This window comes from Zingiber officinale, chromosome 2A, assembly GCF_018446385.1.
Source record: "Zingiber officinale cultivar Zhangliang chromosome 2A, Zo_v1.1, whole genome shotgun sequence".
In the NCBI taxonomy this organism is placed as follows: Eukaryota; Viridiplantae; Streptophyta; class Magnoliopsida; order Zingiberales; family Zingiberaceae; genus Zingiber; species Zingiber officinale.
Window position 1 is genome coordinate 76,229,729 of NC_055988.1, and position 5,967 is coordinate 76,235,695.

The 5,967-nt window shown below is 36.2% G+C and overlaps 1 long non-coding RNA gene across 1 annotated transcript; it reads left to right on the forward strand.

The window, feature by feature from the left end:
- Positions 1–636: 636 nt before the first annotated feature.
- LOC122039714 lies at positions 637–1,221 on the forward strand. Its single transcript, XR_006128344.1, has 2 exons — positions 637–740; positions 843–1,221. It is a non-coding gene; the product is annotated as an uncharacterized LOC122039714 (long non-coding RNA).
- Positions 1,222–5,967: the final 4,746 nt, after the last annotated feature.

Consider the following 5,967-nt stretch of genomic DNA (forward strand, 5'->3'; position numbering starts at 1 on the left):
TTTTGGTTGAGATCGTTAAAGTTGAGTCTAAGTCATTAAAATTTGGATTAGGATTATTCACTAAAGGATGCCAATTTTGGAATAAGTATTAAAGGCTGACTGCATCAATGGACAACAATTATATATATATATATAGGTGCAAGATATCCAAACAGCCAAGATACGATCTCTACTTAAAATGGTATTGCCGCTTGCAATAAAGAGTTATATGAATGTAAGAAGTAATCGGTACGAGAAAAATGCCTCCTTTTCCCTCTTTTATAAGGAACAATGATATTCTCAAGGAAAAAATATCAAAGAAAAATTTAAAGATAGACACATAAATTTATGATCGACTATTTCACTTCTTATAGGCCCCATGAATTTATGTTCTATCCTTGAGCTTTTCATTGAGATTTTTTTCCTTGAGCATATCATTTTTCTTTTATAAGTAGGACAATCCTTCCAAAAAAACAAGGGAAATACTCTCTTCAAAAAAATATATTACATTTCTTCTTTTATTTTTCAGTCTATTTTCTCCATTCTCTATGTTGTTCTTGATTTGAATGTCGGATGGGCCAAACTAAATTCCGCTCGGCCGACTCTCTATTCCTTTGTCTAAGTTTATTTCCTATAGTTACTGATGGTGGAAATCTACAGACATGATCGATTTGACAAGAGGCCTATTGGATACATGTGAATGGAAAAGAGATAGAGAAGAAAGATGCTCTATTGTAAATCAGACTTTAGTCCCACAAAAGGTATTTCAAGATATATTGGCTGGTTTATATTATTTCACAAGCATTGTAGTTGTGAATAAATGTATGAAAAGAGTCTCTCTCTCTCATGTGTGGGTACGCAAGGGGTGCAAATCCATGGCCCGGATTGCACTGAACCAAGTTGACTACTACACCAAGACGATGATCAGCTAAGTCCACGAGCTTCAGGTGATCCTATACAAGATCCACTCGGAAGGTTTGGTTCTAAGTGAAATTTTCTAAGTGGAAGCAATCATTGAGAAGTTATCTCCTGATTGAAAGGACTTCAAGAACTACCTGAAGTATAAGCGGAAGATGAACGTGGAAGAACTCATTGTTAGACTTTGAATTGAGGAAGACAATAAGAGTATCAAGAGAAAGTTGTGTTAGTTAGAGCCCTAGAACCGATCATTTGATGATTGTTGTATAGACTCGTTGTATCATATTCTTATATATATATAAAGACATTTGTTTATGATTATTATGCTTACTTGTATTGGTGCCAAATAACTAAGTATAATAGTGTCCTTGAGTAGAAGGTTCTTACCTCTATTAATCAGTTAGTTGAATCGATAGTGAGATGATATAGGGAACACTATTCTTAATCATTCCTAGTCAAGTATTAGCATTCAAGGACAATGTTAATGCGGCGAGACTAGCATATAGGTCAACTCGATGACTTGATCTCACAAGTCATGAATATAGAGATATCAGGTTGACACATGAGTATGCATTGGAGAATGTATACTGAATGACCCGCCATGAGAAAGTATCATGGATCATTATATGAGTGGCATATACTTTCTCATGTCGTTATTAGTATGACTATTACTCCTTGGACCTGAAGTCACCATGGTTCCCTACATAATGAGTTACATACTTTGGCTTCGTCAAACGTCACTCGTAACTGGGTGGACTATAAAGACGATTACTGGGTATGTAACAAATTATGCGGAGGGATATGAGTGATGTAGATGGGATCTATCCCTCCTATATGACGGGAGTGACATTATTATTCTTGATAGAGTGAGACCACTAAGTGCATGGTCATGCCCAAATGAGTTAATATGAGATGTTGAGCTCATTTGATTGAGTGAGTCTACTTGGGATTCAAGATTTAGATTGATTAGAGGATGACACTGTCTATGCCTCATATTGATCAATCTAGATGTCAAGGATAGAAGGACACTTGTCATATATTGTGAGGGGTTACAATTAGTAGTCACAAGGTGATGTTGGATCTCAACATTCTTGTAACTTGGGTAGTAATGATGTGTTGCTAGATACCACTCATTACTTATGCTTCTAAAAGGGTTTGGGAGCATTGCCAACGTTACAAGAACCTATAGGGTCACACACAAAGGGCAATTAGATGGAGATTAGGTTCATTTGATGAACCAAGAGGGTTAGATTCATATGATGAACCAAATTGGATTAAGAGTAATCCAAATTAAACTAATTGAGTTGGACTCGATTTGATTCATGTGTTCAATGGATCTAATTTAGATTATGTTTCATTGAATCAATTTAATCAATGAATAGAGATTCATTATATTAAATTGGCTTATCAACAAATGGGAGAATTTAAGTCAAGTTTGACTTGACTTGAGAGGAAGATGAAGGGTCAAATTTGACTTGACCATTTTCCACCTCATTTGTGAGTTGGCATTAAGTGGGTCAATTATGATATGCCACTTCATCAAGGCTAGCACATGTGTGTGCCACCTCATGAGGGAGATCAAGAGTTGTGACTCTTGATATCCCATGGAGATTTAAAAGCCTTTCTTGGAAGTGGCCGACCACTTTAGTGCTTGTGTGAGTTTCATTTTGTTTTGGTAGCTCCCATCTTCTTCCTCCTCTCATCTTCTTCTCCCTCTCTTCCTCCTTGCCGTGACCTTCAAAGGTGCTATCACACCTTTAGTTTGGTTTCTCCATCTCTTGCTTGTGTGGATACACATAGAGGAGTATCTACTTTGATACTCTCGAGATCCGGCGAACCTTGAACGAGCGGGATTAGCGAAGGGCATCGCATCAAGGGTAAAGCTCTTCTCCTTTGTAGATCTAGTTTAGATCTAAGCTAGAAACTCGTACTCGACATTTTACGTAAATTTTATTTCTTCGCACGGATCCGGTGGTGGGATTTCGGGGTTTTCGCAACGCAAAAAGTGATTTTTACGGCCCGAAAAACCCAACAAGTTGTTCTCTCAGGCTATTATAAAAGTTAACGTGATCGAGCATGGTCAAAACTTGAAATGGAAGAACCCTAAGTCTTCTATGATGGGACCTAAAGGAGGCATAAGCAGAAAAAAGTTCTCTAGGAAGTGCTTCAACTATGACTGAGTTGGTCATAAGTCTTCTGAGTATAGAAAGTGTTAAGACCAAAAGAAATTCACATATCTCTACAATGGTATGATATTGTCCACTTTGGGCCTAAACCCTCATGATTTTATTTTTGGGCTCTACCCAAAAGTTCTCATACCAATGAAGATATTTTTCTCTTATAAGTTTATGATCATTTCCATGTGAGTTCAATGTGGAACTTTGTTTGCAACCATTACAACCCAACAATCGCCCCTCAAACGAAGGACCTCCTCCTCAAGCCTACCCTCTTGATGTCATCTGATCCTTAACCCACCAGGACTTTTCTGCCCCTCAGTCCAATTGACCTACTAAGACTTCCTTGCCCCTCAGTCCATCCGACGTACTAGGACTTCCTTGCATAGCCGTAATTTCTCTGCCTGGTGTCTAGTCATCTTGATCCAGATATGAGAGTCCTCACTTCCTTCGTTAGAGGTTAATATTTTAACCACATGACTCAATTGGGCTATGCCTCTTATGTATAGTTGGCGGTTAGTCCTTCTGGTCGTCTGGGCTCTGATATCAATTGTTATGATTAAAAGAATTAAGATATCTCCATAATGGTATGATATTATCTACTTTAGGCCTAAGCCCTCATGATTTTATTTTTGAACTTTACCCAAAATGCCTCATACCAATGGAGATATCTTTCTCTTATAAGTCTGTGATCATTTTCATGTGTTTTCAATGTGAGACTTTGTTTGCAATCATTGCAACTCAATAGAAAGTAGAAGAAGAAATAAGAGACTAACCTGAATGAGGGACCAAAAATGGATATCCTCTGTGCCGTGGTCTCAAAACTAAACTTGGTGGGTTCAAACCTACAGTAATGGTCGATCAATATCGGTGCTACCAAACATATTTACTATAACAAGGAGTTATTCCATAACTTTGAAGGAATTAAAGATGGAGATAAATTATTCATGGAGAACTTAGCAACCTCGGACATCACGGTCTAAGGAAAAATGATGCTGAAGCTGACATCAGGAAAGAAGTTAACTCTCAATAATGTGTTGTATGTTCCAAAAATTTAAAAGAATCTAGTGTTCAGATCACTATTAAGCAAACATGGCTTCTGCATTATATATTTTTGAATCTAAAAAAGTTGTTCTGTCTAAAAATGGAATGTTTCTAGGAAAGAGTTATGTAACCGATGGGCTATTCAAGCTCACTGTAATAATAATTACGCCTAAAGTTAATAAAATTGATAACTCTTCCATTTATATGCTTGAGTTTTTATGTTTATGGTATGATAGACTAGGACATGTTAACTATGATGTGTTGCGTAGATTAATTAACATGCAAAACATACCTATATTTCATCTTGACCCGAAGCATAAGTGTAGATTTATGTTGAAGCAAAAATGACAAAGTCATCATTTCAACATATTGAAAGAAACAACGAATTATTTAGCCTAATTCACACCAATGTGTGTGACCTAAAAGGTACCCCGATATGTGGTAGGAATAAGTATTTCATCATTTTTGTAGATGATAACACAAATACTGTTATGTATATCTTCTCAAAAGTAAGAATGAATTTATAGAGAAATTCATTCTATATAAGAATGAGATTGAAACCAACTTAATAAGAAGATTAAGGTTGTTCGAAGTGACTGAGGTGGTGAATATGTTTCATCGTTCACTGAATTGTGTACTGAACATGAGATCAAATATGAAACAATATCTCCTTATACTGCTCAATAAAATAGAGTTGTTGAGCAAAAGAATCACACTCTAAAGGAGATGATGAATACTCTTCTATTGATTTATGGACTGCTAGAGTTCATGTGGGGGAAGCTGTGTTAATAGTTAATTATCTTTTAAATAAGGTACTCCGAAAGAAAATAGATAAGAGCCCTTACGAGTTGTAGATTGGAAGATAACCGTCCTATAAATATTTATGAATATGGGGTGTCTTGTCAAAGTTTTGATGTCTGATCCGAAAAGAATTAAAATATGACAAAAAACTATTGATTTCATATTTATTGGATATACACATAACAACAATGCGTATTAATTTTTGGTGTATGAGTCATAATACCGGATATACACATGAACTTGAAAATAGAATCAAGAAATGTATTGTTCTTCAAGCATGTATTTCTATATAAGACCTTAGAGGAAGTTAGTGTTAGGACACTTCGGGAGCTAAAGGGGGTGATTAATCGCATCGTTGATGATGATTTGTTGTAGTGGAAACTCGAAACAATGCTAGCACCTTTGTTTACTTAGTATCCACCTCCTTGAGATGACTAATCCAAGGATCCATACCATACACACAACTCCACTATGAACACACTACTTCTTGAAAACAATCTGAAGGTGAAGAAGACTCGTACAAGCTCACAACAAGAAAAGACAATAAGAAATACAAACTAGGTTACACAAGAAATCGAAAACGATTGCAACTATGAACCTTGCTTTTCTTGCTCTTTTCTTACTTTGATTTAACCTCTTGTAGACTCGGAAATACAGTAACACTTCACTCTGAATTGTCCAAGAATCGACAATAAAGAAATGTGTGAGTGTTACCGTTGAAATGATGACGAAAACCATTTTCTAGGATTCTTCGATGTCTCCCAATCAATTCCTCTTTTCCTTAATTGATTGCCACATTATCTGTAAAATACCAAAAAAGGGCAAATAATCATAAGGGAATTTTCCGAAGATTCTAGAAATTTTTCGAGAATTTTTTGGAGTTCGTATGACGAGTTTACGGGGATAAATATTGGACCCCGGGAAAGCCTGTTAGGCTACCCATTTAAGAGAGGAAATATTTGATTTTTAAAAAAAAATATTTCCTTTTCTTTTTCTTTATTTTTCCTTTCTTCCTCGCGTGACCGACGCCTCACTCGACGTCGATCCCTTG